General features: G+C 44.5%; 36 non-coding genes across 36 annotated transcripts; all 36 read left to right on the forward strand.

The window, feature by feature from the left end:
• The first annotated feature begins 62 nt into the window (after positions 1-62).
• LOC145460718 (5S ribosomal RNA) lies at positions 63-181 on the forward strand. Its single transcript, XR_014039887.1, has one exon. It is a non-coding gene; the product is annotated as a 5S ribosomal RNA (ribosomal RNA).
• A 384-nt stretch (positions 182-565) lies between these two features.
• On the forward strand, positions 566-684 carry LOC145460719 (5S ribosomal RNA). The gene has a single exon (XR_014039888.1). It is a non-coding gene; the product is annotated as a 5S ribosomal RNA (ribosomal RNA).
• Positions 685-1069: 385 nt separating this feature from the next.
• LOC145460720 (5S ribosomal RNA) lies at positions 1070-1188 on the forward strand. Its single transcript, XR_014039889.1, has one exon. It is a non-coding gene; the product is annotated as a 5S ribosomal RNA (ribosomal RNA).
• A 385-nt stretch (positions 1189-1573) lies between these two features.
• On the forward strand, positions 1574-1692 carry LOC145460722 (5S ribosomal RNA). Its single transcript, XR_014039891.1, has one exon. It is a non-coding gene; the product is annotated as a 5S ribosomal RNA (ribosomal RNA).
• Positions 1693-2076: 384 nt separating this feature from the next.
• Positions 2077-2195, forward strand: LOC145460723 (5S ribosomal RNA). The gene has a single exon (XR_014039892.1). It is a non-coding gene; the product is annotated as a 5S ribosomal RNA (ribosomal RNA).
• Positions 2196-2579: 384 nt separating this feature from the next.
• LOC145460724 (5S ribosomal RNA) lies at positions 2580-2698 on the forward strand. The gene has a single exon (XR_014039893.1). It is a non-coding gene; the product is annotated as a 5S ribosomal RNA (ribosomal RNA).
• A 384-nt stretch (positions 2699-3082) lies between these two features.
• On the forward strand, positions 3083-3201 carry LOC145460725 (5S ribosomal RNA). The gene has a single exon (XR_014039894.1). It is a non-coding gene; the product is annotated as a 5S ribosomal RNA (ribosomal RNA).
• Positions 3202-3586: 385 nt separating this feature from the next.
• On the forward strand, positions 3587-3705 carry LOC145460726 (5S ribosomal RNA). Its single transcript, XR_014039895.1, has one exon. It is a non-coding gene; the product is annotated as a 5S ribosomal RNA (ribosomal RNA).
• A 384-nt stretch (positions 3706-4089) lies between these two features.
• LOC145460727 (5S ribosomal RNA) lies at positions 4090-4208 on the forward strand. The gene has a single exon (XR_014039896.1). It is a non-coding gene; the product is annotated as a 5S ribosomal RNA (ribosomal RNA).
• A 384-nt stretch (positions 4209-4592) lies between these two features.
• Positions 4593-4711, forward strand: LOC145460728 (5S ribosomal RNA). Its single transcript, XR_014039897.1, has one exon. It is a non-coding gene; the product is annotated as a 5S ribosomal RNA (ribosomal RNA).
• A 384-nt stretch (positions 4712-5095) lies between these two features.
• LOC145460729 (5S ribosomal RNA) lies at positions 5096-5214 on the forward strand. Its single transcript, XR_014039898.1, has one exon. It is a non-coding gene; the product is annotated as a 5S ribosomal RNA (ribosomal RNA).
• A 385-nt stretch (positions 5215-5599) lies between these two features.
• On the forward strand, positions 5600-5718 carry LOC145460730 (5S ribosomal RNA). The gene has a single exon (XR_014039899.1). It is a non-coding gene; the product is annotated as a 5S ribosomal RNA (ribosomal RNA).
• Positions 5719-6102: 384 nt separating this feature from the next.
• LOC145460731 (5S ribosomal RNA) lies at positions 6103-6221 on the forward strand. The gene has a single exon (XR_014039900.1). It is a non-coding gene; the product is annotated as a 5S ribosomal RNA (ribosomal RNA).
• A 384-nt stretch (positions 6222-6605) lies between these two features.
• On the forward strand, positions 6606-6724 carry LOC145460734 (5S ribosomal RNA). Its single transcript, XR_014039902.1, has one exon. It is a non-coding gene; the product is annotated as a 5S ribosomal RNA (ribosomal RNA).
• Positions 6725-7109: 385 nt separating this feature from the next.
• LOC145460735 (5S ribosomal RNA) lies at positions 7110-7228 on the forward strand. Its single transcript, XR_014039903.1, has one exon. It is a non-coding gene; the product is annotated as a 5S ribosomal RNA (ribosomal RNA).
• A 385-nt stretch (positions 7229-7613) lies between these two features.
• On the forward strand, positions 7614-7732 carry LOC145460736 (5S ribosomal RNA). The gene has a single exon (XR_014039904.1). It is a non-coding gene; the product is annotated as a 5S ribosomal RNA (ribosomal RNA).
• Positions 7733-8117: 385 nt separating this feature from the next.
• Positions 8118-8236, forward strand: LOC145460737 (5S ribosomal RNA). Its single transcript, XR_014039905.1, has one exon. It is a non-coding gene; the product is annotated as a 5S ribosomal RNA (ribosomal RNA).
• Positions 8237-8621: 385 nt separating this feature from the next.
• Positions 8622-8740, forward strand: LOC145460738 (5S ribosomal RNA). Its single transcript, XR_014039906.1, has one exon. It is a non-coding gene; the product is annotated as a 5S ribosomal RNA (ribosomal RNA).
• A 384-nt stretch (positions 8741-9124) lies between these two features.
• Positions 9125-9243, forward strand: LOC145460739 (5S ribosomal RNA). Its single transcript, XR_014039907.1, has one exon. It is a non-coding gene; the product is annotated as a 5S ribosomal RNA (ribosomal RNA).
• A 385-nt stretch (positions 9244-9628) lies between these two features.
• LOC145460740 (5S ribosomal RNA) lies at positions 9629-9747 on the forward strand. The gene has a single exon (XR_014039908.1). It is a non-coding gene; the product is annotated as a 5S ribosomal RNA (ribosomal RNA).
• A 384-nt stretch (positions 9748-10131) lies between these two features.
• On the forward strand, positions 10132-10250 carry LOC145460741 (5S ribosomal RNA). The gene has a single exon (XR_014039909.1). It is a non-coding gene; the product is annotated as a 5S ribosomal RNA (ribosomal RNA).
• A 385-nt stretch (positions 10251-10635) lies between these two features.
• Positions 10636-10754, forward strand: LOC145460742 (5S ribosomal RNA). Its single transcript, XR_014039910.1, has one exon. It is a non-coding gene; the product is annotated as a 5S ribosomal RNA (ribosomal RNA).
• A 385-nt stretch (positions 10755-11139) lies between these two features.
• Positions 11140-11258, forward strand: LOC145460743 (5S ribosomal RNA). The gene has a single exon (XR_014039911.1). It is a non-coding gene; the product is annotated as a 5S ribosomal RNA (ribosomal RNA).
• Positions 11259-11642: 384 nt separating this feature from the next.
• LOC145460745 (5S ribosomal RNA) lies at positions 11643-11761 on the forward strand. Its single transcript, XR_014039913.1, has one exon. It is a non-coding gene; the product is annotated as a 5S ribosomal RNA (ribosomal RNA).
• Positions 11762-12146: 385 nt separating this feature from the next.
• Positions 12147-12265, forward strand: LOC145460746 (5S ribosomal RNA). Its single transcript, XR_014039914.1, has one exon. It is a non-coding gene; the product is annotated as a 5S ribosomal RNA (ribosomal RNA).
• A 385-nt stretch (positions 12266-12650) lies between these two features.
• On the forward strand, positions 12651-12769 carry LOC145460747 (5S ribosomal RNA). The gene has a single exon (XR_014039915.1). It is a non-coding gene; the product is annotated as a 5S ribosomal RNA (ribosomal RNA).
• A 384-nt stretch (positions 12770-13153) lies between these two features.
• LOC145460749 (5S ribosomal RNA) lies at positions 13154-13272 on the forward strand. Its single transcript, XR_014039916.1, has one exon. It is a non-coding gene; the product is annotated as a 5S ribosomal RNA (ribosomal RNA).
• Positions 13273-13656: 384 nt separating this feature from the next.
• LOC145460750 (5S ribosomal RNA) lies at positions 13657-13775 on the forward strand. Its single transcript, XR_014039917.1, has one exon. It is a non-coding gene; the product is annotated as a 5S ribosomal RNA (ribosomal RNA).
• Positions 13776-14160: 385 nt separating this feature from the next.
• LOC145460751 (5S ribosomal RNA) lies at positions 14161-14279 on the forward strand. Its single transcript, XR_014039918.1, has one exon. It is a non-coding gene; the product is annotated as a 5S ribosomal RNA (ribosomal RNA).
• A 384-nt stretch (positions 14280-14663) lies between these two features.
• Positions 14664-14782, forward strand: LOC145460752 (5S ribosomal RNA). The gene has a single exon (XR_014039919.1). It is a non-coding gene; the product is annotated as a 5S ribosomal RNA (ribosomal RNA).
• A 384-nt stretch (positions 14783-15166) lies between these two features.
• On the forward strand, positions 15167-15285 carry LOC145460753 (5S ribosomal RNA). The gene has a single exon (XR_014039920.1). It is a non-coding gene; the product is annotated as a 5S ribosomal RNA (ribosomal RNA).
• Positions 15286-15670: 385 nt separating this feature from the next.
• Positions 15671-15789, forward strand: LOC145460754 (5S ribosomal RNA). The gene has a single exon (XR_014039921.1). It is a non-coding gene; the product is annotated as a 5S ribosomal RNA (ribosomal RNA).
• A 384-nt stretch (positions 15790-16173) lies between these two features.
• LOC145460755 (5S ribosomal RNA) lies at positions 16174-16292 on the forward strand. The gene has a single exon (XR_014039922.1). It is a non-coding gene; the product is annotated as a 5S ribosomal RNA (ribosomal RNA).
• Positions 16293-16676: 384 nt separating this feature from the next.
• Positions 16677-16795, forward strand: LOC145460757 (5S ribosomal RNA). The gene has a single exon (XR_014039924.1). It is a non-coding gene; the product is annotated as a 5S ribosomal RNA (ribosomal RNA).
• A 385-nt stretch (positions 16796-17180) lies between these two features.
• LOC145460758 (5S ribosomal RNA) lies at positions 17181-17299 on the forward strand. Its single transcript, XR_014039925.1, has one exon. It is a non-coding gene; the product is annotated as a 5S ribosomal RNA (ribosomal RNA).
• A 385-nt stretch (positions 17300-17684) lies between these two features.
• On the forward strand, positions 17685-17803 carry LOC145460759 (5S ribosomal RNA). Its single transcript, XR_014039926.1, has one exon. It is a non-coding gene; the product is annotated as a 5S ribosomal RNA (ribosomal RNA).
• The last annotated feature ends 84 nt before the right edge of the window (positions 17804-17887 follow it).

A 17887-nucleotide genomic window follows, 5' to 3' on the forward strand; every position in this document is an offset into this window, starting at 1 on the left:
TTCCTTCTAAGAGACTTAAAAGAGAGTCCAAGCAATTGGGCAAGGTTTGAGTTGTTTCTTTCGTCTACGACCACACCACAGGGAACGTACCGGTTCTCGTCCGATCACCGAAGTCAAGTCCTGTTGGGCGGCGTCAGTACCTGGCTGGGTGACCACCTGGGAATACGCCGTGTTGTAGACTTTTGGACCCATTTTGGGACTGGACTCTTCAGAGAAGATTTCCATACGCCTCCACATCATTGATCCCTCTGTTTTCAAAATGTTGTCTTTTTTTTTTTGAATTATTTTTCCAGCAAGTTGACAGCATATTAGAAGATTTTCTTGTTTGATTACAGCACTGCAACACTGAGCAGCACACTGGAGGCAATCTCTTGAATGTGGCTTTGATGACTGACCATTGGAGAATCGCCCTTTTGTGATTTGAAGTCTTAGCTGGCTTTGGAATCTCTGGGTTAAGTAGCCGAGACGTAATTGGAAATTCATCACAACAGCAATTAAAGGCCTTCCTTCTAAGAGACTTAAAAGAGAGTCCAAGCAATTGGGCAAGGTTTGAGTTGTTTCTTTCGTCTACGACCACACCACAGGGAACGTACCGGTTCTCGTCCGATCACCGAAGTCAAGTCCTGTTGGGCGGCGTCAGTACCTGGCTGGGTGACCACCTGGGAATACGCCGTGTTGTAGACTTTTGGACCCATTTTGGGACTGGACTCTTCAGAGAAGATTTCCATACGCCTCCACATCATTGATCCCTCTGTTTTCAAAATGTTGTCTTTTTTTTTTTTGAATTATTTTTCCAGCAAGTTGACAGCATATTAGAAGATTTTCTTGTTTGATTACAGCACTGCAACACTGAGCAGCACACTGGAGGCAATCTCTTGAATGTGGCTTTGATGACTGACCATTGGAGAATCGCCCTTTTGTGATTTGAAGTCTTAGCTGGCTTTGGAATCTCTGGGTTAAGTAGCCGAGACGTAATTGGAAATTCATCACAACAGCAATTAAAGGCCTTCCTTCTAAGAGACTTAAAAGAGAGTCCAAGCAATTGGGCAAGGTTTGAGTTGTTTCTTTCGTCTACGACCACACCACAGGGAACGTACCGGTTCTCGTCCGATCACCGAAGTCAAGTCCTGTTGGGCGGCGTCAGTACCTGGCTGGGTGACCACCTGGGAATACGCCGTGTTGTAGACTTTTGGACCCATTTTGGGACTGGACTCTTCAGAGAAGATTTCCATACGCCTCCACATCATTGATCCCTCTGTTTTCAAAATGTTGTCTTTTTTTTTTTTGAATTATTTTTCCAGCAAGTTGACAGCATATTAGAAGATTTTCTTGTTTGATTACAGCACTGCAACACTGAGCAGCACACTGGAGGCAATCTCTTGAATGTGGCTTTGATGACTGACCATTGGAGAATCGCCCTTTTGTGATTTGAAGTCTTAGCTGGCTTTGGAATCTCTGGGTTAAGTAGCCGAGACGTAATTGGAAATTCATCACAACAGCAATTAAAGGCCTTCCTTCTAAGAGACTTAAAAGAGAGTCCAAGCAATTGGGCAAGGTTTGAGTTGTTTCTTTCGTCTACGACCACACCACAGGGAACGTACCGGTTCTCGTCCGATCACCGAAGTCAAGTCCTGTTGGGCGGCGTCAGTACCTGGCTGGGTGACCACCTGGGAATACGCCGTGTTGTAGACTTTTGGACCCATTTTGGGACTGGACTCTTCAGAGAAGATTTCCATACGCCTCCACATCATTGATCCCTCTGTTTTCAAAATGTTGTCTTTTTTTTTTTGAATTATTTTTCCAGCAAGTTGACAGCATATTAGAAGATTTTCTTGTTTGATTACAGCACTGCAACACTGAGCAGCACACTGGAGGCAATCTCTTGAATGTGGCTTTGATGACTGACCATTGGAGAATCGCCCTTTTGTGATTTGAAGTCTTAGCTGGCTTTGGAATCTCTGGGTTAAGTAGCCGAGACGTAATTGGAAATTCATCACAACAGCAATTAAAGGCCTTCCTTCTAAGAGACTTAAAAGAGAGTCCAAGCAATTGGGCAAGGTTTGAGTTGTTTCTTTCGTCTACGACCACACCACAGGGAACGTACCGGTTCTCGTCCGATCACCGAAGTCAAGTCCTGTTGGGCGGCGTCAGTACCTGGCTGGGTGACCACCTGGGAATACGCCGTGTTGTAGACTTTTGGACCCATTTTGGGACTGGACTCTTCAGAGAAGATTTCCATACGCCTCCACATCATTGATCCCTCTGTTTTCAAAATGTTGTCTTTTTTTTTTTGAATTATTTTTCCAGCAAGTTGACAGCATATTAGAAGATTTTCTTGTTTGATTACAGCACTGCAACACTGAGCAGCACACTGGAGGCAATCTCTTGAATGTGGCTTTGATGACTGACCATTGGAGAATCGCCCTTTTGTGATTTGAAGTCTTAGCTGGCTTTGGAATCTCTGGGTTAAGTAGCCGAGACGTAATTGGAAATTCATCACAACAGCAATTAAAGGCCTTCCTTCTAAGAGACTTAAAAGAGAGTCCAAGCAATTGGGCAAGGTTTGAGTTGTTTCTTTCGTCTACGACCACACCACAGGGAACGTACCGGTTCTCGTCCGATCACCGAAGTCAAGTCCTGTTGGGCGGCGTCAGTACCTGGCTGGGTGACCACCTGGGAATACGCCGTGTTGTAGACTTTTGGACCCATTTTGGGACTGGACTCTTCAGAGAAGATTTCCATACGCCTCCACATCATTGATCCCTCTGTTTTCAAAATGTTGTCTTTTTTTTTTTGAATTATTTTTCCAGCAAGTTGACAGCATATTAGAAGATTTTCTTGTTTGATTACAGCACTGCAACACTGAGCAGCACACTGGAGGCAATCTCTTGAATGTGGCTTTGATGACTGACCATTGGAGAATCGCCCTTTTGTGATTTGAAGTCTTAGCTGGCTTTGGAATCTCTGGGTTAAGTAGCCGAGACGTAATTGGAAATTCATCACAACAGCAATTAAAGGCCTTCCTTCTAAGAGACTTAAAAGAGAGTCCAAGCAATTGGGCAAGGTTTGAGTTGTTTCTTTCGTCTACGACCACACCACAGGGAACGTACCGGTTCTCGTCCGATCACCGAAGTCAAGTCCTGTTGGGCGGCGTCAGTACCTGGCTGGGTGACCACCTGGGAATACGCCGTGTTGTAGACTTTTGGACCCATTTTGGGACTGGACTCTTCAGAGAAGATTTCCATACGCCTCCACATCATTGATCCCTCTGTTTTCAAAATGTTGTCTTTTTTTTTTTTGAATTATTTTTCCAGCAAGTTGACAGCATATTAGAAGATTTTCTTGTTTGATTACAGCACTGCAACACTGAGCAGCACACTGGAGGCAATCTCTTGAATGTGGCTTTGATGACTGACCATTGGAGAATCGCCCTTTTGTGATTTGAAGTCTTAGCTGGCTTTGGAATCTCTGGGTTAAGTAGCCGAGACGTAATTGGAAATTCATCACAACAGCAATTAAAGGCCTTCCTTCTAAGAGACTTAAAAGAGAGTCCAAGCAATTGGGCAAGGTTTGAGTTGTTTCTTTCGTCTACGACCACACCACAGGGAACGTACCGGTTCTCGTCCGATCACCGAAGTCAAGTCCTGTTGGGCGGCGTCAGTACCTGGCTGGGTGACCACCTGGGAATACGCCGTGTTGTAGACTTTTGGACCCATTTTGGGACTGGACTCTTCAGAGAAGATTTCCATACGCCTCCACATCATTGATCCCTCTGTTTTCAAAATGTTGTCTTTTTTTTTTTGAATTATTTTTCCAGCAAGTTGACAGCATATTAGAAGATTTTCTTGTTTGATTACAGCACTGCAACACTGAGCAGCACACTGGAGGCAATCTCTTGAATGTGGCTTTGATGACTGACCATTGGAGAATCGCCCTTTTGTGATTTGAAGTCTTAGCTGGCTTTGGAATCTCTGGGTTAAGTAGCCGAGACGTAATTGGAAATTCATCACAACAGCAATTAAAGGCCTTCCTTCTAAGAGACTTAAAAGAGAGTCCAAGCAATTGGGCAAGGTTTGAGTTGTTTCTTTCGTCTACGACCACACCACAGGGAACGTACCGGTTCTCGTCCGATCACCGAAGTCAAGTCCTGTTGGGCGGCGTCAGTACCTGGCTGGGTGACCACCTGGGAATACGCCGTGTTGTAGACTTTTGGACCCATTTTGGGACTGGACTCTTCAGAGAAGATTTCCATACGCCTCCACATCATTGATCCCTCTGTTTTCAAAATGTTGTCTTTTTTTTTTTGAATTATTTTTCCAGCAAGTTGACAGCATATTAGAAGATTTTCTTGTTTGATTACAGCACTGCAACACTGAGCAGCACACTGGAGGCAATCTCTTGAATGTGGCTTTGATGACTGACCATTGGAGAATCGCCCTTTTGTGATTTGAAGTCTTAGCTGGCTTTGGAATCTCTGGGTTAAGTAGCCGAGACGTAATTGGAAATTCATCACAACAGCAATTAAAGGCCTTCCTTCTAAGAGACTTAAAAGAGAGTCCAAGCAATTGGGCAAGGTTTGAGTTGTTTCTTTCGTCTACGACCACACCACAGGGAACGTACCGGTTCTCGTCCGATCACCGAAGTCAAGTCCTGTTGGGCGGCGTCAGTACCTGGCTGGGTGACCACCTGGGAATACGCCGTGTTGTAGACTTTTGGACCCATTTTGGGACTGGACTCTTCAGAGAAGATTTCCATACGCCTCCACATCATTGATCCCTCTGTTTTCAAAATGTTGTCTTTTTTTTTTTGAATTATTTTTCCAGCAAGTTGACAGCATATTAGAAGATTTTCTTGTTTGATTACAGCACTGCAACACTGAGCAGCACACTGGAGGCAATCTCTTGAATGTGGCTTTGATGACTGACCATTGGAGAATCGCCCTTTTGTGATTTGAAGTCTTAGCTGGCTTTGGAATCTCTGGGTTAAGTAGCCGAGACGTAATTGGAAATTCATCACAACAGCAATTAAAGGCCTTCCTTCTAAGAGACTTAAAAGAGAGTCCAAGCAATTGGGCAAGGTTTGAGTTGTTTCTTTCGTCTACGACCACACCACAGGGAACGTACCGGTTCTCGTCCGATCACCGAAGTCAAGTCCTGTTGGGCGGCGTCAGTACCTGGCTGGGTGACCACCTGGGAATACGCCGTGTTGTAGACTTTTGGACCCATTTTGGGACTGGACTCTTCAGAGAAGATTTCCATACGCCTCCACATCATTGATCCCTCTGTTTTCAAAATGTTGTCTTTTTTTTTTTTGAATTATTTTTCCAGCAAGTTGACAGCATATTAGAAGATTTTCTTGTTTGATTACAGCACTGCAACACTGAGCAGCACACTGGAGGCAATCTCTTGAATGTGGCTTTGATGACTGACCATTGGAGAATCGCCCTTTTGTGATTTGAAGTCTTAGCTGGCTTTGGAATCTCTGGGTTAAGTAGCCGAGACGTAATTGGAAATTCATCACAACAGCAATTAAAGGCCTTCCTTCTAAGAGACTTAAAAGAGAGTCCAAGCAATTGGGCAAGGTTTGAGTTGTTTCTTTCGTCTACGACCACACCACAGGGAACGTACCGGTTCTCGTCCGATCACCGAAGTCAAGTCCTGTTGGGCGGCGTCAGTACCTGGCTGGGTGACCACCTGGGAATACGCCGTGTTGTAGACTTTTGGACCCATTTTGGGACTGGACTCTTCAGAGAAGATTTCCATACGCCTCCACATCATTGATCCCTCTGTTTTCAAAATGTTGTCTTTTTTTTTTTGAATTATTTTTCCAGCAAGTTGACAGCATATTAGAAGATTTTCTTGTTTGATTACAGCACTGCAACACTGAGCAGCACACTGGAGGCAATCTGTTGAATGTGGCTTTGATGACTGACCATTGGAGAATCGCCCTTTTGTGATTTGAAGTCTTAGCTGGCTTTGGAATCTCTGGGTTAAGTAGCCGAGACGTAATTGGAAATTCATCACAACAGCAATTAAAGGCCTTCCTTCTAAGAGACTTAAAAGAGAGTCCAAGCAATTGGGCAAGGTTTGAGTTGTTTCTTTCGTCTACGACCACACCACAGGGAACGTACCGGTTCTCGTCCGATCACCGAAGTCAAGTCCTGTTGGGCGGCGTCAGTACCTGGCTGGGTGACCACCTGGGAATACGCCGTGTTGTAGACTTTTGGACCCATTTTGGGACTGGACTCTTCAGAGAAGATTTCCATACGCCTCCACATCATTGATCCCTCTGTTTTCAAAATGTTGTCTTTTTTTTTTTGAATTATTTTTCCAGCAAGTTGACAGCATATTAGAAGATTTTCTTGTTTGATTACAGCACTGCAACACTGAGCAGCACACTGGAGGCAATCTCTTGAATGTGGCTTTGATGACTGACCATTGGAGAATCGCCCTTTTGTGATTTGAAGTCTTAGCTGGCTTTGGAATCTCTGGGTTAAGTAGCCGAGACGTAATTGGAAATTCATCACAACAGCAATTAAAGGCCTTCCTTCTAAGAGACTTAAAAGAGAGTCCAAGCAATTGGGCAAGGTTTGAGTTGTTTCTTTCGTCTACGACCACACCACAGGGAACGTACCGGTTCTCGTCCGATCACCGAAGTCAAGTCCTGTTGGGCGGCGTCAGTACCTGGCTGGGTGACCACCTGGGAATACGCCGTGTTGTAGACTTTTGGACCCATTTTGGGACTGGACTCTTCAGAGAAGATTTCCATACGCCTCCACATCATTGATCCCTCTGTTTTCAAAATGTTGTCTTTTTTTTTTTTGAATTATTTTTCCAGCAAGTTGACAGCATATTAGAAGATTTTCTTGTTTGATTACAGCACTGCAACACTGAGCAGCACACTGGAGGCAATCTCTTGAATGTGGCTTTGATGACTGACCATTGGAGAATCGCCCTTTTGTGATTTGAAGTCTTAGCTGGCTTTGGAATCTCTGGGTTAAGTAGCCGAGACGTAATTGGAAATTCATCACAACAGCAATTAAAGGCCTTCCTTCTAAGAGACTTAAAAGAGAGTCCAAGCAATTGGGCAAGGTTTGAGTTGTTTCTTTCGTCTACGACCACACCACAGGGAACGTACCGGTTCTCGTCCGATCACCGAAGTCAAGTCCTGTTGGGCGGCGTCAGTACCTGGCTGGGTGACCACCTGGGAATACGCCGTGTTGTAGACTTTTGGACCCATTTTGGGACTGGACTCTTCAGAGAAGATTTCCATACGCCTCCACATCATTGATCTCTCTGTTTTCAAAATGTTGTCTTTTTTTTTTTTGAATTATTTTTCCAGCAAGTTGACAGCATATTAGAAGATTTTCTTGTTTGATTACAGCACTGCAACACTGAGCAGCACACTGGAGGCAATCTCTTGAATGTGGCTTTGATGACTGACCATTGGAGAATCGCCCTTTTGTGATTTGAAGTCTTAGCTGGCTTTGGAATCTCTGGGTTAAGTAGCCGAGACGTAATTGGAAATTCATCACAACAGCAATTAAAGGCCTTCCTTCTAAGAGACTTAAAAGAGAGTCCAAGCAATTGGGCAAGGTTTGAGTTGTTTCTTTCGTCTACGACCACACCACAGGGAACGTACCGGTTCTCGTCCGATCACCGAAGTCAAGTCCTGTTGGGCGGCGTCAGTACCTGGCTGGGTGACCACCTGGGAATACGCCGTGTTGTAGACTTTTGGACCCATTTTGGGACTGGACTCTTCAGAGAAGATTTCCATACGCCTCCACATCATTGATCCCTCTGTTTTCAAAATGTTGTCTTTTTTTTTTTTGAATTATTTTTCCAGCAAGTTGACAGCATATTAGAAGATTTTCTTGTTTGATTACAGCACTGCAACACTGAGCAGCACACTGGAGGCAATCTCTTGAATGTGGCTTTGATGACTGACCATTGGAGAATCGCCCTTTTGTGATTTGAAGTCTTAGCTGGCTTTGGAATCTCTGGGTTAAGTAGCCGAGACGTAATTGGAAATTCATCACAACAGCAATTAAAGGCCTTCCTTCTAAGAGACTTAAAAGAGAGTCCAAGCAATTGGGCAAGGTTTGAGTTGTTTCTTTCGTCTACGACCACACCACAGGGAACGTACCGGTTCTCGTCCGATCACCGAAGTCAAGTCCTGTTGGGCGGCGTCAGTACCTGGCTGGGTGACCACCTGGGAATACGCCGTGTTGTAGACTTTTGGACCCATTTTGGGACTGGACTCTTCAGAGAAGATTTCCATACGCCTCCACATCATTGATCTCTCTGTTTTCAAAATGTTGTCTTTTTTTTTTTTGAATTATTTTTCCAGCAAGTTGACAGCATATTAGAAGATTTTCTTGTTTGATTACAGCACTGCAACACTGAGCAGCACACTGGAGGCAATCTCTTGAATGTGGCTTTGATGACTGACCATTGGAGAATCGCCCTTTTGTGATTTGAAGTCTTAGCTGGCTTTGGAATCTCTGGGTTAAGTAGCCGAGACGTAATTGGAAATTCATGACAACAGCAATTAAAGGCCTTCCTTCTAAGAGACTTAAAAGAGAGTCCAAGCAATTGGGCAAGGTTTGAGTTGTTTCTTTCGTCTACGACCACACCACAGGGAACGTACCGGTTCTCGTCCGATCACCGAAGTCAAGTCCTGTTGGGCGGCGTCAGTACCTGGCTGGGTGACCACCTGGGAATACGCCGTGTTGTAGACTTTTGGACCCATTTTGGGACTGGACTCTTCAGAGAAGATTTCCATACGCCTCCACATCATTGATCCCTCTGTTTTCAAAATGTTGTCTTTTTTTTTTTGAATTATTTTTCCAGCAAGTTGACAGCATATTAGAAGATTTTCTTGTTTGATTACAGCACTGCAACACTGAGCAGCACACTGGAGGCAATCTCTTGAATGTGGCTTTGATGACTGACCATTGGAGAATCGCCCTTTTGTGATTTGAAGTCTTAGCTGGCTTTGGAATCTCTGGGTTAAGTAGCCGAGACGTAATTGGAAATTCATCACAACAGCAATTAAAGGCCTTCCTTCTAAGAGACTTAAAAGAGAGTCCAAGCAATTGGGCAAGGTTTGAGTTGTTTCTTTCGTCTACGACCACACCACAGGGAACGTACCGGTTCTCGTCCGATCACCGAAGTCAAGTCCTGTTGGGCGGCGTCAGTACCTGGCTGGGTGACCACCTGGGAATACGCCGTGTTGTAGACTTTTGGACCCATTTTGGGACTGGACTCTTCAGAGAAGATTTCCATACGCCTCCACATCATTGATCCCTCTGTTTTCAAAATGTTGTCTTTTTTTTTTTTGAATTATTTTTCCAGCAAGTTGACAGCATATTAGAAGATTTTCTTGTTTGATTACAGCACTGCAACACTGAGCAGCACACTGGAGGCAATCTCTTGAATGTGGCTTTGATGACTGACCATTGGAGAATCGCCCTTTTGTGATTTGAAGTCTTAGCTGGCTTTGGAATCTCTGGGTTAAGTAGCCGAGACGTAATTGGAAATTCATCACAACAGCAATTAAAGGCCTTCCTTCTAAGAGACTTAAAAGAGAGTCCAAGCAATTGGGCAAGGTTTGAGTTGTTTCTTTCGTCTACGACCACACCACAGGGAACGTACCGGTTCTCGTCCGATCACCGAAGTCAAGTCCTGTTGGGCGGCGTCAGTACCTGGCTGGGTGACCACCTGGGAATACGCCGTGTTGTAGACTTTTGGACCCATTTTGGGACTGGACTCTTCAGAGAAGATTTCCATACGCCTCCACATCATTGATCCCTCTGTTTTCAAAATGTTGTCTTTTTTTTTTTGAATTATTTTTCCAGCAAGTTGACAGCATATTAGAAGATTTTCTTGTTTGATTACAGCACTGCAACACTGAGCAGCACACTGGAGGCAATCTCTTGAATGTGGCTTTGATGACTGACCATTGGAGAATCGCCCTTTTGTGATTTGAAGTCTTAGCTGGCTTTGGAATCTCTGGGTTAAGTAGCCGAGACGTAATTGGAAATTCATCACAACAGCAATTAAAGGCCTTCCTTCTAAGAGACTTAAAAGAGAGTCCAAGCAATTGGGCAAGGTTTGAGTTGTTTCTTTCGTCTACGACCACACCACAGGGAACGTACCGGTTCTCGTCCGATCACCGAAGTCAAGTCCTGTTGGGCGGCGTCAGTACCTGGCTGGGTGACCACCTGGGAATACGCCGTGTTGTAGACTTTTGGACCCATTTTGGGACTGGACTCTTCAGAGAAGATTTCCATACGCCTCCACATCATTGATCCCTCTGTTTTCAAAATGTTGTCTTTTTTTTTTTTGAATTATTTTTCCAGCAAGTTGACAGCATATTAGAAGATTTTCTTGTTTGATTACAGCACTGCAACACTGAGCAGCACACTGGAGGCAATCTGTTGAATGTGGCTTTGATGACTGACCATTGGAGAATCGCCCTTTTGTGATTTGAAGTCTTAGCTGGCTTTGGAATCTCTGGGTTAAGTAGCCGAGACGTAATTGGAAATTCATCACAACAGCAATTAAAGGCCTTCCTTCTAAGAGACTTAAAAGAGAGTCCAAGCAATTGGGCAAGGTTTGAGTTGTTTCTTTCGTCTACGACCACACCACAGGGAACGTACCGGTTCTCGTCCGATCACCGAAGTCAAGTCCTGTTGGGCGGCGTCAGTACCTGGCTGGGTGACCACCTGGGAATACGCCGTGTTGTAGACTTTTGGACCCATTTTGGGACTGGACTCTTCAGAGAAGATTTCCATACGCCTCCACATCATTGATCCCTCTGTTTTCAAAATGTTGTCTTTTTTTTTTTTGAATTATTTTTCCAGCAAGTTGACAGCATATTAGAAGATTTTCTTGTTTGATTACAGCACTGCAACACTGAGCAGCACACTGGAGGCAATCTCTTGAATGTGGCTTTGATGACTGACCATTGGAGAATCGCCCTTTTGTGATTTGAAGTCTTAGCTGGCTTTGGAATCTCTGGGTTAAGTAGCCGAGACGTAATTGGAAATTCATCACAACAGCAATTAAAGGCCTTCCTTCTAAGAGACTTAAAAGAGAGTCCAAGCAATTGGGCAAGGTTTGAGTTGTTTCTTTCGTCTACGACCACACCACAGGGAACGTACCGGTTCTCGTCCGATCACCGAAGTCAAGTCCTGTTGGGCGGCGTCAGTACCTGGCTGGGTGACCACCTGGGAATACGCCGTGTTGTAGACTTTTGGACCCATTTTGGGACTGGACTCTTCAGAGAAGATTTCCATACGCCTCCACATCATTGATCCCTCTGTTTTCAAAATGTTGTCTTTTTTTTTTTGAATTATTTTTCCAGCAAGTTGACAGCATATTAGAAGATTTTCTTGTTTGATTACAGCACTGCAACACTGAGCAGCACACTGGAGGCAATCTCTTGAATGTGGCTTTGATGACTGACCATTGGAGAATCGCCCTTTTGTGATTTGAAGTCTTAGCTGGCTTTGGAATCTCTGGGTTAAGTAGCCGAGACGTAATTGGAAATTCATCACAACAGCAATTAAAGGCCTTCCTTCTAAGAGACTTAAAAGAGAGTCCAAGCAATTGGGCAAGGTTTGAGTTGTTTCTTTCGTCTACGACCACACCACAGGGAACGTACCGGTTCTCGTCCGATCACCGAAGTCAAGTCCTGTTGGGCGGCGTCAGTACCTGGCTGGGTGACCACCTGGGAATACGCCGTGTTGTAGACTTTTGGACCCATTTTGGGACTGGACTCTTCAGAGAAGATTTCCATACGCCTCCACATCATTGATCCCTCTGTTTTCAAAATGTTGTCTTTTTTTTTTTTGAATTATTTTTCCAGCAAGTTGACAGCATATTAGAAGATTTTCTTGTTTGATTACAGCACTGCAACACTGAGCAGCACACTGGAGGCAATCTCTTGAATGTGGCTTTGATGACTGACCATTGGAGAATCGCCCTTTTGTGATTTGAAGTCTTAGCTGGCTTTGGAATCTCTGGGTTAAGTAGCCGAGACGTAATTGGAAATTCATCACAACAGCAATTAAAGGCCTTCCTTCTAAGAGACTTAAAAGAGAGTCCAAGCAATTGGGCAAGGTTTGAGTTGTTTCTTTCGTCTACGACCACACCACAGGGAACGTACCGGTTCTCGTCCGATCACCGAAGTCAAGTCCTGTTGGGCGGCGTCAGTACCTGGCTGGGTGACCACCTGGGAATACGCCGTGTTGTAGACTTTTGGACCCATTTTGGGACTGGACTCTTCAGAGAAGATTTCCATACGCCTCCACATCATTGATCCCTCTGTTTTCAAAATGTTGTCTTTTTTTTTTTTGAATTATTTTTCCAGCAAGTTGACAGCATATTAGAAGATTTTCTTGTTTGATTACAGCACTGCAACACTGAGCAGCACACTGGAGGCAATCTCTTGAATGTGGCTTTGATGACTGACCATTGGAGAATCGCCCTTTTGTGATTTGAAGTCTTAGCTGGCTTTGGAATCTCTGGGTTAAGTAGCCGAGACGTAATTGGAAATTCATCACAACAGCAATTAAAGGCCTTCCTTCTAAGAGACTTAAAAGAGAGTCCAAGCAATTGGGCAAGGTTTGAGTTGTTTCTTTCGTCTACGACCACACCACAGGGAACGTACCGGTTCTCGTCCGATCACCGAAGTCAAGTCCTGTTGGGCGGCGTCAGTACCTGGCTGGGTGACCACCTGGGAATACGCCGTGTTGTAGACTTTTGGACCCATTTTGGGACTGGACTCTTCAGAGAAGATTTCCATACGCCTCCACATCATTGATCCCTCTGTTTTCAAAATGTTGTCTTTTTTTTTTTGAATTATTTTTCCAGCAAGTTGACAGCATATTAGAAGATTTTCTTGTTTGATTACAGCACTGCAACACTGAGCAGCACACTGGAGGCAATCTCTTGAATGTGGCTTTGATGACTGACCATTGGAGAATCGCCCTTTTGTGATTTGAAGTCTTAGCTGGCTTTGGAATCTCTGGGTTAAGTAGCCGAGACGTAATTGGAAATTCATCACAACAGCAATTAAAGGCCTTCCTTCTAAGAGACTTAAAAGAGAGTCCAAGCAATTGGGCAAGGTTTGAGTTGTTTCTTTCGTCTACGACCACACCACAGGGAACGTACCGGTTCTCGTCCGATCACCGAAGTCAAGTCCTGTTGGGCGGCGTCAGTACCTGGCTGGGTGACCACCTGGGAATACGCCGTGTTGTAGACTTTTGGACCCATTTTGGGACTGGACTCTTCAGAGAAGATTTCCATACGCCTCCACATCATTGATCCCTCTGTTTTCAAAATGTTGTCTTTTTTTTTTTGAATTATTTTTCCAGCAAGTTGACAGCATATTAGAAGATTTTCTTGTTTGATTACAGCACTGCAACACTGAGCAGCACACTGGAGGCAATCTCTTGAATGTGGCTTTGATGACTGACCATTGGAGAATCGCCCTTTTGTGATTTGAAGTCTTAGCTGGCTTTGGAATCTCTGGGTTAAGTAGCCGAGACGTAATTGGAAATTCATCACAACAGCAATTAAAGGCCTTCCTTCTAAGAGACTTAAAAGAGAGTCCAAGCAATTGGGCAAGGTTTGAGTTGTTTCTTTCGTCTACGACCACACCACAGGGAACGTACCGGTTCTCGTCCGATCACCGAAGTCAAGTCCTGTTGGGCGGCGTCAGTACCTGGCTGGGTGACCACCTGGGAATACGCCGTGTTGTAGACTTTTGGACCCATTTTGGGACTGGACTCTTCAGAGAAGATTTCCATACGCCTCCACATCATTGATCCCTCTGTTTTCAAAATGTTGTCTTTTTTTTTTTTGAATTATTTTTCCAGCAAGTTGACAGCATATTAGAAGATTTTCTTGTTTGATTACAGCACTGCAACACTGAGCAGCACACTGGAGGCAATCTCTTGAATGTGGCTTTGATGACTGACCATTGGAGAATCGCCCTTTTGTGATTTGAAGTCTTAGCTGGCTTTGGAATCTCTGGGTTAAGTAGCCGAGACGTAATTGGAAATTCATCACAACAGCAATTAAAGGCCTTCCTTCTAAGAGACTTAAAAGAGAGTCCAAGCAATTGGGCAAGGTTTGAGTTGTTTCTTTCGTCTACGACCACACCACAGGGAACGTACCGGTTCTCGTCCGATCACCGAAGTCAAGTCCTGTTGGGCGGCGTCAGTACCTGGCTGGGTGACCACCTGGGAATACGCCGTGTTGTAGACTTTTGGACCCATTTTGGGACTAGACTCTTCAGAGAAGATTTCCATACGCCTCCACATCATTGATCCCTCTGTTTTCAAAATGTTGTCTTTTTTTTTTTGAATTATTTTTCCAGCAAGTTGACAGCATATTAGAAGATTTTCTTGTTTGATTACAGCACTGCAACACTGAGCAGCACACTGGAGGCAATCTCTTGAATGTGGCTTTGATGACTGACCATTGGAGAATCGCCCTTTTGTGATTTGAAGTCTTAGCTGGCTTTGGAATCTCTGGGTTAAGTAGCCGAGACGTAATTGGAAATTCATCACAACAGCAATTAAAGGCCTTCCTTCTAAGAGACTTAAAAGAGAGTCCAAGCAATTGGGCAAGGTTTGAGTTGTTTCTTTCGTCTACGACCACACCACAGGGAACGTACCGGTTCTCGTCCGATCACCGAAGTCAAGTCCTGTTGGGCGGCGTCAGTACCTGGCTGGGTGACCACCTGGGAATACGCCGTGTTGTAGACTTTTGGACCCATTTTGGGACTGGACTCTTCAGAGAAGATTTCCATACGCCTCCACATCATTGATCCCTCTGTTTTCAAAATGTTGTCTTTTTTTTTTTGAATTATTTTTCCAGCAAGTTGACAGCATATTAGAAGATTTTCTTGTTTGATTACAGCACTGCAACACTGAGCAGCACACTGGAGGCAATCTCTTGAATGTGGCTTTGATGACTGACCATTGGAGAATCGCCCTTTTGTGATTTGAAGTCTTAGCTGGCTTTGGAATCTCTGGGTTAAGTAGCCGAGACGTAATTGGAAATTCATCACAACAGCAATTAAAGGCCTTCCTTCTAAGAGACTTAAAAGAGAGTCCAAGCAATTGGGCAAGGTTTGAGTTGTTTCTTTCGTCTACGACCACACCACAGGGAACGTACCGGTTCTCGTCCGATCACCGAAGTCAAGTCCTGTTGGGCGGCGTCAGTACCTGGCTGGGTGACCACCTGGGAATACGCCGTGTTGTAGACTTTTGGACCCATTTTGGGACTGGACTCTTCAGAGAAGATTTCCATACGCCTCCACATCATTGATCCCTCTGTTTTCAAAATGTTGTCTTTTTTTTTTTTGAATTATTTTTCCAGCAAGTTGACAGCATATTAGAAGATTTTCTTGTTTGATTACAGCACTGCAACACTGAGCAGCACACTGGAGGCAATCTCTTGAATGTGGCTTTGATGACTGACCATTGGAGAATCGCCCTTTTGTGATTTGAAGTCTTAGCTGGCTTTGGAATCTCTGGGTTAAGTAGCCGAGACGTAATTGGAAATTCATCACAACAGCAATTAAAGGCCTTCCTTCTAAGAGACTTAAAAGAGAGTCCAAGCAATTGGGCAAGGTTTGAGTTGTTTCTTTCGTCTACGACCACACCACAGGGAACGTACCGGTTCTCGTCCGATCACCGAAGTCAAGTCCTGTTGGGCGGCGTCAGTACCTGGCTGGGTGACCACCTGGGAATACGCCGTGTTGTAGACTTTTGGACCCATTTTGGGACTAGACTCTTCAGAGAAGATTTCCATACGCCTCCACATCATTGATCCCTCTGTTTTCAAAATGTTGTCTTTTTTTTTTTGAATTATTTTTCCAGCAAGTTGACAGCATATTAGAAGATTTTCTTGTTTGATTACAGCACTGCAACACTGAGCAGCACACTGGAGGCAATCTCTTGAATGTGGCTTTGATGACTGACCATTGGAGAATCGCCCTTTTGTGATTTGAAGTCTTAGCTGGCTTTGGAATCTCTGGGTTAAGTAGCCGAGACGTAATTGGAAATTCATCACAACAGCAATTAAAGGCCTTCCTTCTAAGAGACTTAAAAGAGAGTCCAAGCAATTGGGCAAGGTTTGAGTTGTTTCTTTCGTCTACGACCACACCACAGGGAACGTACCGGTTCTCGTCCGATCACCGAAGTCAAGTCCTGTTGGGCGGCGTCAGTACCTGGCTGGGTGACCACCTGGGAATACGCCGTGTTGTAGACTTTTGGACCCATTTTGGGACTGGACTCTTCAGAGAAGATTTCCATACGCCTCCACATCATTGATCCCTCTGTTTTCAAAATGTTGTCTTTTTTTTTTTGAATTATTTTTCCAGCAAGTTGACAGCATATTAGAAGATTTTCTTGTTTGATTACAGCACTGCAACACTGAGCAGCACACTGGAGGCAATCTCTTGAATGTGGCTTTGATGACTGACCATTGGAGAATCGCCCTTTTGTGATTTGAAGTCTTAGCTGGCTTTGGAATCTCTGGGTTAAGTAGCCGAGACGTAATTGGAAATTCATCACAACAGCAATTAAAGGCCTTCCTTCTAAGAGACTTAAAAGAGAGTCCAAGCAATTGGGCAAGGTGTGAGTTGTTTCTTTCGTCTACGACCACACCACAGGGAACGTACCGGTTCTCGTCCGATCACCGAAGTCAAGTCCTGTTGGGCGGCGTCAGTACCTGGCTGGGTGACCACCTGGGAATACGCCGTGTTGTAGACTTTTGGACCCATTTTGGGACTGGACTCTTCAGAGAAGATTTCCATACGCCTCCACATCATTGATCCCTCTGTTTTCAAAATGTTGTCTTTTTTTTTTTTGAATTATTTTTCCAGCAAGTTGACAGCATATTAGAAGATTTTCTTGTTTGATTACAGCACTGCAACACTGAGCAGCACACTGGAGGCAATCTCTTGAATGTGGCTTTGATGACTGACCATTGGAGAATCGCCCTTTTGTGATTTGAAGTCTTAGCTGGCTTTGGAATCTCTGGGTTAAGTAGCCGAGACGTAATTGGAAATTCATCACAACAGCAATTAAAGGCCTTCCTTCTAAGAGACTTAAAAGAGAGTCCAAGCAATTGGGCAAGGTTTGAGTTGTTTCTTTCGTCTACGACCACACCACAGGGAACGTACCGGTTCTCGTCCGATCACCGAAGTCAAGTCCTGTTGGGCGGCGTCAGTACCTGGCTGGGTGACCACCTGGGAATACGCCGTGTTGTAGACTTTTGGACCCATTTTGGGACTGGACTCTTCAGAGAAGATTTCCATACGCCTCCACATCATTGATCCCTCTGTTTTCAAAATGTTGTCTTTTTTTTTTTTGAATTATTTTTCCAGCAAGTTGACAGCATATTAGAAGATTTTCTTGTTTGATTACAGCACTGCAACACTGAGCAGCACACTGGAGGCAATCTCTTGAATGTGGCTTTGATGACTGACCATTGGAGAATCGCCCTTTTGTGATTTGAAGTCTTAGCTGGCTTTGGAATCTCTGGGTTAAGTAGCCGAGACGTAATTGGAAATTCATCACAACAGCAATTAAAGGCCTTCCTTCTAAGAGACTTAAAAGAGAGTCCAAGCAATTGGGCAAGGTTTGAGTTGTTTCTTTCGTCTACGACCACACCACAGGGAACGTACCGGTTCTCGTCCGATCACCGAAGTCAAGTCCTGTTGGGCGGCGTCAGTACCTGGCTGGGTGACCACCTGGGAATACGCCGTGTTGTAGACTTTTGGACCCATTTTGGGACTGGACTCTTCAGAGAAGATTTCCATACGCCTCCACATCATTGATCCCTCTGTTTTCAAAATGTTG

This window comes from Orbicella franksi, chromosome 11 (assembly GCF_964199315.1).
Source record: "Orbicella franksi chromosome 11, jaOrbFran1.1, whole genome shotgun sequence".
Lineage (NCBI taxonomy): Eukaryota > Metazoa > Cnidaria > Anthozoa > Scleractinia > Merulinidae > Orbicella > Orbicella franksi.